Source organism: Balaenoptera borealis, assembly GCF_965194805.1.
Source record: "Balaenoptera borealis genome assembly, chromosome: 3".
Taxonomy (NCBI): domain Eukaryota; kingdom Metazoa; phylum Chordata; class Mammalia; order Artiodactyla; family Balaenopteridae; genus Balaenoptera; species Balaenoptera borealis.
The window spans coordinates 1,926,253-1,941,208 of record NC_138866.1 but is presented as its reverse complement, the minus strand read 5'-3'; the positions used below and the strand labels follow the sequence as shown (position 1 = coordinate 1,941,208).

Below are 14,956 nucleotides of genomic sequence, written 5' to 3'. Positions count from 1 at the left end.
GGGGACAGAGGGCAGAGCCTGGACGGGGGCCCCAAGACCCGGCTCCCCCGTCCAGGCTCCTGTGCACTGGAAGGGAGGCCACGGTCGATGGTGGGACAAGCATGGGTGGGACCCTGCAGCCCTTGCCCCACCCCTGCTGGGGGCCGGGGGGGTGGGGGGAGCTGGCCGAGGCCGGGAAAGAACAAGGAGCAAGTAAGTAAACAGTCCAGGCCCAAGTGCAGGGGGAGATGGGGAGGGAGTGATGCCGCAGTTACAGGGCGGAGGGCCAGCTCTCCCTGCGGCCACGGGGAGTGCTCACTGAGGAGGGGACCACGCATGGTGACCCATTTGCACAGACGGGAAAGGGGCAGTGCGGGACGGGGACAGCCTGGCCACGCCAGGAGGTGGGAACTGGGAGGGGCTCAGGTTTTAGGGAAAGAAAGAGCTCAAGGGCTGGGGTGGCCGAGAGTGGGCAGTGGAGTGAGACACACCCAGAGAAGCAGGAGGGGGTCCGGGGGCCTTCACTGGGGCTGGGAGTTGGGGTTCACTCCAGCTGTAAAGGGAAAGTGCTGGAGGGCTTGGAAGAGGCAATTTGCTGTGATGTGTGACTTGGAAAGGCCTCGCTGGCTGCTGCAGGGAGAGTGGGGGGCAGCGGGGAGGCCAGGAGAGCCCTTAAGGGGTGCTGGGGTGCCTGGGGAGAGACAGCTTGGTCTGTGAGCGCTGTGATTGGAGGGAGATGAGCCTGGCTAGGGGCAGGATGCGGGGGAAGAGCCATCCCCATCCCAGCCGGGGACCTGGGGGCCTCTTCGCAGCCAGGGGAGGCCTGGGAGGAGACAGGAGCTCCCTGGGGGAGAAATCTGGGGAGTTAAGTTTGAAAGATGTGCAGAAAGCGAGGGTGGCTCACTAGACTGTCCAAACCTCAAGCGTATGGGTGACAACAGTGTCTGGCGAGGCTGATGGCCACCAGGCGTTCTCCTCACTGCTCTGGGAGTGTGATTTCACAGCCCCTGTGGAAGGCCATTCAGCAAGATCAGTGAAGCCCACAAATATTCCTGTGAACCAGCCATCCCACTTCTAGAAGTGAATCTTATCAACACTCCAACATCCATGCAAAACGACACAGGGATCAGGACAGCCGCTTCCATTGTAGCAGCAAAATGTTGGAAACTCCCTGCATGTCCATCAATAGACACTGGGGAAATATTTGCAGCGCGCCCAGACAATGGAGTACCATTCGGCCAGAAAAGAAAATGAGGAAGTTCTCTTGGTTCTGATTTGAAAATTGTCCCAACATATAATGTTGAGGAAAAAAAGCACAATGCAGAACAGTTGGTGGTGTTCCACCATCGAAAAAAACAAAAGTAGGAAAAGATAGACATTCGTGTCTGCCTGCGTGTGCATTAAGGCAGCCTGGAAGAACACACCAGGAACTAAGAATGGTTGTTGGTGAGCGCGTGCGCACAAGTGCGTGTGCACGGGTTGGTGGGGTGGAAGGAGAGGAGGGGAGGGGGAGGGGAAGGGGAGGGAGACAGAAGTTGGGGAGGAGATATTTCACGGTGTGTCCTGTTTTAATTTTTTCATTATTGAGCCATGTGAACGTGTTATACATGTTATAATCTAACCTTTCATTGAGATGCTGGAGGTTCCAGGAGAGAGGAGACTTGGAATTCTCTGGTGTGGGATCATCCAGTGAAGCTGAGTGCCCTTGAAGTGGGTTCATCAGCAGCCTGAGATTTTCTCCAGCCAAGTTCAGTGCTCAGGTGCCAGCCTGGAGTCACAGAGTTGGGTTTAACCGAGAACATGGTTTGGGTCAGGAGATCATACCAGGGGGTGAGCAGAGCTGAGGTGTGAGGGGTTCCCCCAGGAGCGGTTAGAGCAGTGGACCTGGGGTCTCAGCTGGCAGGAGGCTGGTGGGCGTGTGAGATGGGGAGGGGCTGTGAAATGGTGCTGGGTCAGAAGATGGGGTCCCAGGGGGCTGGGGTGCTGTCGCAGGGGTGAGTGGGTGGGGTGGGGATAGGAGGACAGTTGAGGTCGTTTTACTGCTGCAGTTACCGGTGAAGATGCAGCGGGGGTGAGGCTCTGAGACAGCGTGGCTGAGGCTGTGGGGAGCCGAGGGCTCCAGGAACCGGGAGGCAGATGTGGATGCTGACCACGTGGTGGAGGGGCAGCGGGCAGGGGCTGACGTCCCCTGAGAATGCCAGGGAGAGGCCCAGAGGTGAGCAGACCACAGCAGCATCGAGGGAAGTGGAGACGGCTTGCCTGCCGCGTAAGTGGGCACGGACCAGCCTCAGCCCCTGGCTTCTGCCCATCATTGTAGGGCGGTAAACAGTCCTTGGATTTAGTGGATGGATCAGGCTTGTGCTGGAGCCTCCCCTGGGAGGGCTGCATGGGGGTGACCCCAGGAAGGAGGGAGCCGTGGTGCTCCAATCCTCTGAGCCTTCCAGGTGGGTGCCGCAGATGCTGAACCCGCATTAAGGACTGCGGTGAATCAGGCGGCCTGTGCTCCTGTACGGACAGTCATTTCCCTGCAGAGACACCCTGAGGGCCTGGGACAGGGTGACAGGGTCAGGAGGATGCAGGGATGGTCAGCTAAGATCTCCACTACTCTGACTCTGCTTCTGGTGGATGGGGGGATGGTCCGATGGTTTAGGGCTGGCCCTGAGGCTGGACCCACAGCCTCTCTTGTCCGGATGGCCCTGGGCCCTGAACTGTGGAAGTTTCTGGGTTGAGGAGGATGGCTGGGACAGCTGGGGCCTCTCATTTCCCATGAGGCTGTCCTGAGCTTGTTTACACAATGGTGGGAAGGCTCCTGCAGCAATAGAGGGCAGCCTGGTGCACAAGCACTTCCTCTTTCTTTTATTACTATTTTTAAAATTGAAATATAGTTGATTTATAATGTTGTGCCGGACTTCCCTGGTGGCACAGTGGTTAAGAGTCCGCCTGCCAGTTCAGGGGACACAGGTTCGAGCCCTGGTCCGGGAAGATCCCACATGCCGCGGAGACACTAAGCCCATGCGCCACAACTACTGATCCTGCGCTCTAGAGCCCGCGAGCCACAACTACTGAGCCTGTGAGCCACAACTACTGAGACTGCGCTCTAGAGCCCGCGAGCCACAACTACTGAAGCCCGCGAGCCTAGAGCCCGCGCTCCGCAACAAGAGAAGCCACCGCAATGAGAAGCCCGCGCACCACAACGAAGAGCAACCCCACTCGCCGCAACTAGAGAAAGCCCGCGCGCAGCAACGAAGACCCAATGCAGCCACAAAATAAATTAATTAATTAAAAGAAAAATAATGTGTGGCCAATGTCTGCTGCACAGCAGAGTGACTCAGTTATACACCTATATACTTACATTCTTTTTTTATATTCTTCCATTATGGTTTACCGCAGGTTATTGAGTATAGTTCCCTGTGTTATACAAAAGATAGAAATTCTCAACCATGAATTCTATTTTGTCTTTTTTAAAAAATGTTTTTGGCTGCACCACTCAGCATGCGGGATCTTAGCTCCCCAACCAGGGATCGAACCTGCGCCCCCTGCAGTGGAAGCGCGGAGTCTTAACCACTGGACCGCCAGGGAAGGCCCCACTTTTTCTGCTTGTGTCACATTTGCTAAGGTCCCAGTGGTCAAAGGCAGTCACATGATCAAGTCCAGATTCAAGGGCTGGAGAAACCGGCTCCCTTTTGATGCGAGAAGCTGAATGTTGGGGCCATTTCCCCCTACGATCTACCCTCTGACCACAATTATTATATTCCTCCCTCATGAAAAACATGTGCACCCCCATCCCAAGATCTCCCGAAGTCTCGTACTATCATGGATCAAGGCTGTCTGTCTGAGATCCCGTGATCCTGTGAACGCAGATGGGCTTCTCAAGTACAGCTTCTTGGGTGGAGCAACTCTTGACCCAGCGTCTTGTGAACTATAAAGACTAGTTAGACGCCCTACGCGCAACACAGAGGAGAGGATGACGTCAGTTAGCAACGCCATGCACAAAAGGAGGGGCCGGAGGCAACTCTGAAGGGCAGCCTCTGTGTGCTGCCCGACCCCCTCTTCCGGGAGAGGGTGGCTATTCCCTGGGGTGCCCTTGAGCATCCATCCTTCCCCCAGCTCTGGGCGCCACCACCTCTCCTCCGCTCGTGGCTGTGCCCTCTCAGCACCCCTCGGCCATAACAACGGCCCACGCTCGTAGCTGAGCACCTTTCTGGTCGCTGCATCATTCAGGGTCCAGTCAAGAGGTGGAAACCACACAGTCATTGGGACGGGGAACATGTAAAGCAGGACGGCAGCCGGGCATTGGAGTGACAGAGACTGGCTACTGAGCATGAAGAAAGCTCTCACCGCGCAGGCGCAGCAGGCACTGCTGAGGGCTGAGGCACAGTTCGGAGGAAGGAGCAAATCTGGAAGCGTCCCCTCACCTCCACACCGGCACTGGGACCTGACTCAGGCCTCAGTGGAGAGGAGGCAGCCCCGGTGAGGTGCTCTGCCTGCAGAACTTGCTGGAAAGTCACTCCCTGGGATGCCAGGTGAGCCACGCACCGGCAGGTGCCGTGCTCAGAGCTTGCTGCAAAGCCCCCTCAGGAGGTGGCGGAGGAAGCAGTCCACGGAGAGCTGTGCCAGGTGGCAGCCAGCAAGCAGTTTGAACCTGAAGACCCCTTCGCACTTCACTGTCCCTCCAGCGCCCTCTACTGACGAAGCTTAGCACTCTGCAAGGGAGAAAATTCCAGAATCCCCAAGCAGGGCAATGAAAGAGGAGTTTGGGGCTGGGGGCTGGGCGGGCAGTAGATTGCCGATGGGCAATCAGCTTCCAGACACACCTTCTGCACGTACTTAACCTTCCATAAACATTTCCACTCAACACAAGACACCTATCCTTCCTACAAGTGAAGGTGCTCACTCTTTCTCCAGAATGAGGAGATGCAGTCCCAAGAGTCACCGTATCCCTCGCTGGCTGTGCTTATTATTCTTCAAATTTAGTCACGGCCCACTGGATAGTCTGTTACCTGAACTCTGAATTGTAAAGTTAACCTCCAACAAGTTGCACGTACAACCACAATGTCAAGGGGAGAAAAGAGGGAAATGGTTTGCACGTGCAAACAAACGCATTAAACAAGCAAAGAGAATCAGGCAAAGGTACCACGGCCCTTGTTTCTGTAAGAGCTGTGGAGAGCTTATGGAGAGGCCCTACGGTGTCTGTGGCTTCCTTCTCTCATTACTCATCCTGCTTTCCTTACCCAGCTCGGATTTTCCCCACCCTCAGCCAGAACCTCAGCTGGCCGGGGATGTTTACGTGATGAAATGACCTGAATGAAGATTCCCAAGGGGTCTGAGTCCCCAGCTATGCTGCCCTGCTATGGTTGATGTGGTTTTCCGTTAACCCTTCCTGTTGGTCGTGGAAATTGTCAGGGGGGCTGCAGAGAATGCCCTGCTCTGCAGACCCACCCACCTGCGCTTACTGCAAAGCAGCAATGCAGCCCCCCCCGTGATCAGAACTGGTCACTCCGGCCACAGAGCAATCCCTTGCTGGCTTTTGGCTTCCATGCATAACGAGCCCCAGAGGGCTAGGTGGGAGTATTGTCTTTCAATTTAATGAAGCCTCTGTGTGTCCCCAGGCCGCAGTATGCCCCACCTTGGGGACTGAGACCCTCAAATCAGCAGAGCTCAATGTTGGGTATAAGAGTGAGAGGGCTCGGCACAACACTTCTTGGTCCCTGGACCAGCGCATTGTGGCCACGGCGGAAACAGACCCATGTAACTGTCTCTGATCCAAACATATAAAGAAGCCTGTGAAACAGAGCCTCATCCGTCCTGGATGTTGTCTCCCAACTGGCACCATAACTGAAACTTGACTAAGTCGCTCAGCCTTTCAATCAGGCCAGCCACTTCCAGGTGATCAGGTATGCAGTAAGACCAGTGAATTCCATGGCCGGGAGCCCACACTGATGCATTTCCTCGGCTGTGAAATGAGTTCCTTGGTTTCAGAAGCAATGCAGCGTGGAAGCCATGATGGTAAATAAGGCATTTCATGAGTCTGTCAGTCATGGTGCTGACAGAAGCGCTGTGGGCAAGAAAGCCAAATCCATGTCCAGAATGCATCTATTCCAGGGAGGCTGAATCATGGCCCCTTCGTGATGGAAGAGGTCCAATGTAATCAACCTGCTACCAGGCAGCTGGCCGCTGTCCACAGGGAATGGTGCCACCAAGAGCTAAGTGCTGACCTCCAGCTGTTGTCAGATAAGGCACTCAGCAGTAGCCAGAGCTGCCTGGTAAGAGGAAGTGTGTGTTGTTGACCCCGTGCATAGCCTCCATCCCTGTTACCAGAGCTGCTTTGTTCGTGGGTCCATTGAGAAAGCACTGGGGTGGCTGGAGAAAGAGGCTTTTATGGGTAGAATTGTGTTCTTCCCCCCTGCCTTCATGTTGAAATCCTAGTGCCCAATACCTGAGAAAGTGACCTCATTTAAAGACAGGATCTTTACAGAAGTAATCAAGTTAAAATGACATCATTAGGGTGGATCCTAGTCCAATATCACCGCTGACCTTATGGAAAGGGCAGATTTGGACACATACACACACACACACACACAAAATGCCATGTGAAGATGAAAGCAGAGATTGAGGTGATGCTTCTACAAGCCAAGGAACACCAAACATTCCCAGAGAACCTCCAGAAGCTAGGTGAGAAGCATGGAACAGATTTCTTCTCACAGCCCTCAGAAGGAAGCCAACAACTTGATCTTGGACTTGTAGCGTCCAGAACTGTGAAACATACATTTCTGTTGTTCAAGCCACCCAGTTTGTGGTGCTTTGTTAAGGAAACCCTAACAAACTATTACAGAGGCTGACTGACACCACTACAGTGCTTCATTCTTTCACCTGATTAATAAGTGTCTTCCGAAGTGAATGCCCTTTGATAGGTATTCATACCACACACAAATCTCTGTCTGTACCCACTCTGAGAGGTGATCTGTCTACACACTTCTTCCCCAGATTTTCTTGTCACCAAACTCCCAATTCTGTTTGAGGTCCATCCAACCAATCTGTTAGCAACTGTCTAAATGAGCGTAGATCTGTCCCTTTAGCCATCTCTCACTCTAGACATAGTGGAAAACCAATTGTATCTCTGTGGAATATATTGCAGCACAGAGCAGGAGAATTTACATAGTTATGAGGCAACATTGTTAAGGTATACTGTTGACCCTGCCAGGTAAAAGCAAACTGTTTCTGGTGGTCCTTGAAAATTAGTACAGAGAAAAAGCTATTAGCTAGGCCAGTAGCTACATACCTAGTGCCGGGGCCATTTTGATTTGCCCCAGCAAACTTACTACATCTGGGACAGCAGATACAAGTGGAGTCACCACCTAATCACATATTGCAGTTCACAGTCATTCTCCAAGATCCACGCAACATCTGCACAGGCTAAGCTGGCGAGTTAGATGTATCGGACTGTATTAGGCATTCCCATTCCTGCTTCTTTCAAGTCTTCAGTGGTAGCATTAATCTCTGCAATTACCCAGGGACACAATCGGGGCCAGGACTAGGATGAAGCAGTGAGGCACCAGGGCACAGAATTTAAGGAAGTGCTCTTCTAAGGATCATGCAAATACCAAGCCTGCACTTAAAACTTGTGCCCTAGTTGCCTCACTCCTAAAGCAACACCCACTCCCAGGGTTACACAAGCAAAGTGTTGGAAATTAATACATGCACCCACCATTGGCACAAAATTTCTGGAGGGCATTTGAACATTTATTTTTAAAAATGTAATTCCAAGGTTTCAAAATTATCTTGTAACTTCTCATAAATGTGTTCTGTCTTGTGAATTTTTTCAAATTTCATTTTATATTTTTATTTACAGACTAACAATGTAAATATTGTTCAAAAAAGTCAAATACCAGTTCTAGGCTTATAATTAAAAAGTCAGTTCTCTGCCCCCTGCCACCAGCACCACCCCAGGCAGCCCCTTGCACTCTACCCATGGATTCCGCCCCCACCCCTTTTTTTTTGTGGCCACGCTGCATGGCATAAGGGATCTTAGTTCTCTGACCAGGGATCGCACCAGAACCCATGCCCCCTACAGTGGAAGTGTGCAGTCTTAACCACTTGACTGCCAGGGAATTCCCTGGTCCTCTTTCTTGATTTTTAGCTTTAAATGTTCTCTATTGAGCTGTTATCGTATAGGTCTTGAACAATTCTTTTTAAACTTATTACTAGGCTTTTCATGGTTTTAGCCAATATTGTGAATCAGACCTTTTCCCATAAAAATTATCTTATGAGGTCCTGGGCATAAAGTGTTAACCTACTGAGTTTTGTACATTTGTCTTGTAATCAGTGACCTTACCAGATTGTGTTATTTGTTCTAAAAGGCTTTTAGTTTCTTTGATTTTCTGGCTGAACAATACTATCATTTGGGGGCATTGTACACGTATATGTGCATTGTTTTATATCTGTATAAAATACACACACCTTGGAGAGGATCCTGGGAAGATGGCAGAAGAGGAAGCACCAGGGATCTATGTCCCCACCTAGACAACAATCACATGGACAGAGACTGTTTGATGTAACTATTTTGGGCCTCTGGAGTCTGTTGAAGGCTTGCAAATTGTAGGGGAATACTTGGATGATAAATTTTTTTTTTTATTTTTTTATTTTTTATTTTTGGCTGTGTTGTGTCTTCGTTTCTGTGCAAGAGCTTTCTCCAGGTGTGGCGAGTGGGGGCCACTCTTCATTGTGGTGTGCGGGCCTCTCACTGTCGCGGCCTCTCTCGTTGCGGAGCACAGGCTCCAGATGCGCAGGCTCAGTAGTTGTGGCTCACGGGCTTAGCCGCTCCGCGGCATGTGGGATCTTCCCAGACCAGGGATCGAACCCGTGTCCCCTGCATTGGCAGGCAGATTCCCAACCACTGCGCCACCAGGGAAGCCCGGATGATAAATTTTGATTGCTGATTAATTTTGGTGAATTTCAGCTCCTAGCACAGTAGCAGCTACCCATCCCCCACCCCCAGCCATGTGGCAGGCAGCTTTTTTTTTTTTATATTGGAGTATAGTTGATTAACAATGTTGTGCTAGTTTCACATGTACAGCAAAGTGATTCAGTTATATATACACATGTATTTATTCTTTTTCAAATTCTTTTCCCATTTAGGTTATTACAGAATACTGAGCAGAGTTCCCTGTGTTATACAGTAGGTCCTTGTTGGTTATCTATTTTTTTTTAAATTATTTTATTTTATTTTATTTATTTTTGGCTGCATTGGGTCTTGGTTGCTGCACGTGGGCTTTTGGCGAGCGGGGGCTACTCTTCGTTGTGGTGCGCAGGCTTCTCATTGTGGTGGCTTCTCTTGTTGCAGAGCACGGGCACTAGGGCATGCAGGTTTCAGTAGTTGTGGCACATGGGCTCTGTAGTTGTGGCTTGCGGGCTCCAGAGCGCAGGCTCATCAGTTGTGACACACGGGCTTAGTTGCTCCGTGGCATGTGGGATCTTCCTGGACCAGGGTTCGAACCCATTTCCCCTGCCTTGGCAGGTGGATTCTTAACCACTGTGCCACCAGGGAAGCCCTGGTTATCTATTTTAAATATAGCAGTGTGCACATGTCAATCCCAAACTCCCAATCTATCCCTCCCTCCACTTACCCACTGGTAACCATAAGTTCATTCTCTAAGTCTGTGAGTCTCTTTGTTTTGTAAAGAAGTTCATTTGTATCATTTTTTTTAAGATTCCGCATATAAGAGATATCATATGATATTTGTCTTTCTCTGTCTTACTTCACTTAGTATGATAATCTCCAGGTCCATCCATGTTGCTGCAAATGGCATTATTTCATTCTTTTAATGGCTGAGTAATATTCCATTATATATATGTACCACATCTTCTTTATCCATTCATCTGTCGGACATTTAGGTTGCTTCCATGTCTTGGCTATTGTAAACAGTGCTTCAGTGAATATTGGGGAGCATGCATACTTTCTAACCAAGTTTTTCTCCAGATATATGCCCAGGAGTGGGATTGCTGGATCATATGGTAGCTCTATTTTTAATTTTTTAAGGAACCTCCATACTGTTCTCCACAGTGGCCATACCAATTTACATTCCCACCAACAGTGTAGGAGAGTTCCCTTTTCTCCACACCCTCTTCAGCATTTATTGTTTTTAGATTTTTTGATGATGGCCATTCTGACTGGTGTGAGGTTATATCTCATTGTAGCTTTGATTTGCATTTCTCTAATAATTAGCAATATTGAACATTTTTTCATGTGCCTCTTGGCCATCTGTTTATCTTCTTTGGAGAAATGTCTATTTAGGTCTTCTGTCCATTTTTTTTTTAAATAGATCTTTACTGGAGTGTAATTGCTTCACAATACTGTGTTAGTTTCTGTTGCACAACAAAGCGGATCAGCCATATGCATACACATGTCCCCATATCCCCTCCCTCTTGAGCCTCCCTCCCATCCTCCCTATCCCACCCACCTAGGTCATTGCAAAGCACCGAGCCAATCTCCGTGTGCTATGCTGCTGCTGTTTGTAAATTTTGGAGATTAACCTTTTGTCGGTTGCGTCACTTGGAAATAGTTTCTCCCATTCTGTGGGTTCTCTTTTTGTTTTGTTTATGGTTTCCTTTGCTGTGCAAAAGCTTTTGAGTTTCATTAGGTTCCGTTTTTTTATTTTTGTTTTTATTTCCATTGCTCTGGGAGATGGATTGAAAAAGATCTTGCTGCGATTTATGTCAGAGAGTGCTCTGCCTATGTTTTCCTCTAGGGATTTTACAGTATCCGGTCTCAAATTTACGTCTTTAATCCATTTTGAGTTTATTTTTATGTGTGGTGTTAAAGAGTGTTCTAATTTCAATTTTTTACATGTAGCTGTCCAGTTTTCCCAGCACCATTTATTTATTTTTAAAATTTATTTATTTATTTATTTATTGACTGAGTTGGGTCTTTGCTGCTGCACACAGGCTTTCTCTAGTTGCAGCAAGGGGGGGCCACTCTTCATTGTGGTGTGGGTTTCTCACTGTTGTGGCTTCTCTTGTTGCCGAGCATGGGCTCTAGGAGTGTGGGCTCAGTAGTTGTGGTGCACGGCTTAGTTGCTCCATGGCATGTGGGATCTTCCCAGACTGGGGCTCGAACCCGTGTCCCCTGCATTGGCAGGCAGATTCTCAACCACTGTGCCACGAGGGAAGCCCCACCCAGCACTTATTTATTGAAGAGAATGTCTCCATTATTCTACAGTCATGCCTCCTTTGTCATAGATTAATTGAACATAGGTGTATGGTTTCATTTCTGGGCTTTCTATCCTGTTCCATTGATTTATATTTCTGTTTTTGTGCCAGTACCATACTGTTTTGATGACTGCAGCTTTGTAGTATAGTCTGAAGTCAGGGCGTTTGATTCCTCCAACTCTGTTTTTCTTTCTCAAGATTGCTTTGGCTATTCGGGGTCTTTTGTATCTTCATACAAATTTTAAGATTTTTTTTTTGCTTTAGTTCTGTGAAAAATGCTATTGGTAATTTGATAGGGGTTGCATTGAATCTGTAGATTGCCTTGGGTAGTATAGTCATTTTGACAATATTGATTCTTCTAATCCAAGAACATGGTATATCTTTCCATCTGTTTGTGTCATCTTCGATTTCTTTCATCAGCGTCTTATAGTTTCTGGAGTACAGGTCATTTGTCTCCTTAGGTAGGCTTATTCCTAGGTATTGTATTCTTTTTGATGCAATGGTAAATGGGATTGTTTCTTTAATTTCTCTTTCTGATCTTTCGTTGTTAGTGTATAGAAATGCAACAGATTTCTGTGTATTAATTTTGTATCCTGCCACTTCTCTGAATTCATTGATGAGCTCTGGTAGTTTTCTGGTAGCATCTTCAGGATTTTCTAAAGTGGTCTGCAAACAGTGACAGTTTTACTTCTTCTTTTCCAGTTTGGATTCCTTTTATTTCTTTTTCTTCTCTGATTGCTGTGGCTAGGACTTCCAAAACTATGTCGAATAACATAGTGGACATCCTTGTCTTGTTCCTGATCTTAGAGGAAATGCTTTCAGCTTTTCACCTTCAGTATGATGTTAGCTGTAGGTTTGTCATATATGGCCTTTATTATGTTGAGGTATGTTCTTTCTATGCCCACTTTCTGGAGAGTTTTTATCATAAATGGGTGTTGATTTTTGTCAAAAGCTTTTTCTGCATCTATTGAGATGATCATATTTTTTTTTCAACATCTTTATTGGAGTATAATTGCTTTACAGTGTTGTGTTAGCTTCTGCTGCATAACAATTTGAATCAGCTATATGCATATGTATATCCCCATATCCCCTCCCTCTTGTGTCTCCCTCCCACCCTCCTTATCCCACCTCTCTAGGTGGTCGCAAAGCACCGAGCTGATCTCCCTGTGCTATGTGGCTGCTTCCCACTAGCTATCTATTTTACATTTGGTAGTGTATATATGTCCATGCCACTCTCTCACTTTGTCCCAGCTTACCCTTCCCCCTCCCCATGTCCTCAAGTCCATTCTCTATGTCTGTGTCTTTATTCCTGTCCTGACCCTAGGTTCTTCATAACCTTTTTTTTTTTAAGATTCCATACATATGTGTTAGCATACAGTATTTGTTTTTCTCTTTCTGACTTACTTCACTCTGTATGACAGACTCTAGGTCCATCCACCTCACTACAAATAACTCAATTTCGTTTCTTTTTATTGCTGAGTAATATTCCATTATATATGGGCCACATCTTCTTTATTCATTCATCTGTCGATGGACACTTAGGTTTCTTCCATGTCCTGGCTATTGTAAATAGAGCTGCAATGAACATTGTGGTACACGACTCTTTTTGAATTATGGTTTTCTCAGGGTATATGCCCAGTAGTGGGATTGCTGGGTCATATGGTAGTTCTATTTTTAGTTTTTTAAGGAACCTCCATACTGTTCTCCATAGTGGCTGTATCAACTTACATTCCCACCAACAGTGCAAGAGGGTTCCCTTTTCTCCACACCCTCTCCAGCATTTATTGTTTCTAGATTTTTTGATGATGGCCATTCTGACCAGTGTGAGGTGATACCTCATTGTAGTTTTGATTTGCATTTCTCTAATTATTAGTGACGTTGAGCATCCTTTCATGTGTTTGTTGGCAATCTGTATATCTTCTTGGGAGAAATGTCTATTTAGGTCTTGTGCTCATTTTTGGATTGGGTTGTTTGTTTTTTTGATAGTGAGCTGCATGAGCTGCTTGTATATTTTGGAGATTAATCCTTTGTCAGTGATCATATGGTTTTTATTCTTCAATTTGTTGATGTGGTGTATGATGCTGATTGATTTGCAGATATCAAAAAATCCTTGTATCCCTGAGATAAATCCCACTTAATCATGGTGTATAATCCTTTTAATATATTGTTGGTTTCAGATTGCTAGTATTTTGTTGAGGATGTTTGCGTCTATGTTCATCAGTGATATTGGTCTGTGATTTTTTTTGTGTGTGGTTTCTTTGTCTGGTTTTCATATGAGGGTGATGGGGGACTCATAGAATGAGTTTGGGAGTATTCCTTCCTCTGCAATTTTTTGGAATATTTTCAGAAGGATAGGTGCTAACTCTTCTCTAAATGTTTGATAGAATTCTCCTGTGAAGCCATCTGGTCCTGGACTTTTGTTTGTTGGGAGTTTTTAAATCACACTTTCAATTTCAGTACTTGTGATTGGTCTGTTCATATCCGTTTAAATTTAAAGTAATTATTGATATGTATGTTCTTATTGCCATTTTGTTAGTTGTTTTGGATTTGTTTTTGTAGGTCTTTTTTCTTCCCTTCCTCTTTTGTTCTCTTCTCTTGTGATCTGATGACTAATTTTAGTGTTGTGTTTTGATTCCTTTTTCTCTTTTGTGTGTGTATCTACGGTAGATTTTTGGTTTGTGGTTACCATGAGGTTTTTGTTTTTGTTTTTTAACATCTTTATTGGAGTATAATTGCTTTACAGTGGTGTGTTAGTTTCTGCTTTATAACAAAGTGAGTCAGCTATACTTATACATATATCCCCATATCTCCTCCCTCTTACATCTCCCTCCCACCCTCCCTGCTTGTAAATTTTGGAGATTAATCCTTTGTCAGCTGCTTTGTTTGCAAATATTTTCTCCCATTCTGAGGGTTGTCTTTTCATCTTGTTTATGGTTTCCTTTGCTGTGCAAAAGCTTTTAAGTTTCATTAGGTCCCATTTATTTATTTTTGTTTGTTTTTATTTCCATTTCTCTAGGAAGTGGGTCAAAAAGGATCTTGCTGTGATTTATGTCATAGAGTGTTCTGCCTATGTTTTCCTCTAAGAGTTTTATAATGTCTGGCCTTACATTTAGGTCTTTAATCCATTTTGAGTTTATTTTTTTGTATGGTGTTAGGGAGTTTTCTAATTTCATTCTTTTACATGTAGCTGTCCAGTTTTCCCAGCACCACTTATTGAAGAGCCTGTCTTTTCTCCATTGTATATTCTTGCCTCTTTATCAAAAATAAGGTGACCATATGTGCATGGGTTTATCTCTGGGCTTTCTATCCTGTTCCATTGATCTATATTTCTGTTTTTGTGCCAGTACCATATTGTCTTGATTACTGTAGTTTTGTAATATAGTCTGAAGTCTGGGAGCCTGATTCCTCCAGCTCCGTTTGTCTTTCCCAAGATTGCTTTGGCTATTCGTGGTCTTTGTGTTTCCATACAAATTGTGAAATTTTTTGTTCTAGTTCTGTGAAAAATGCCATTGGTAGTTTGATAGGGATTGCATTGAATCTGTAGATTGCTTTGGGTAGTATAGTCACTTTCACAATGTTGATTCTTCCAATCCAAGAACATACCATGAGGTTTCAATATAGCAATATATTTAAACAAGATTGTTTTAAGTTGTGGTCTTTTAATTTCAAATGCATTTCCAGTATCCCGCATTTGTGTTCTCCTCTTCGCACAATTTCTGGTTTTGATATTATATTTGTGTGTGGATGATTTCCTACCTTTACTGTGTGTTTG

General features: G+C 46.4%; 1 long non-coding RNA gene across 1 annotated transcript in view; it reads right to left on the bottom strand.

Annotated features, from left to right (window-relative positions):
- Positions 1-1,499: 1,499 nt before the first annotated feature.
- The window catches only part of LOC309626605, a 40,137-nt gene continuing 26,680 nt past the window's right edge, over positions 1,500-14,956 (bottom strand). The window contains exon 3 of the long non-coding RNA XR_014243313.1: positions 1,500-1,747. This is a non-coding gene — a long non-coding RNA (uncharacterized lncRNA). The remainder of the gene's footprint in view (positions 1,748-14,956) is intronic.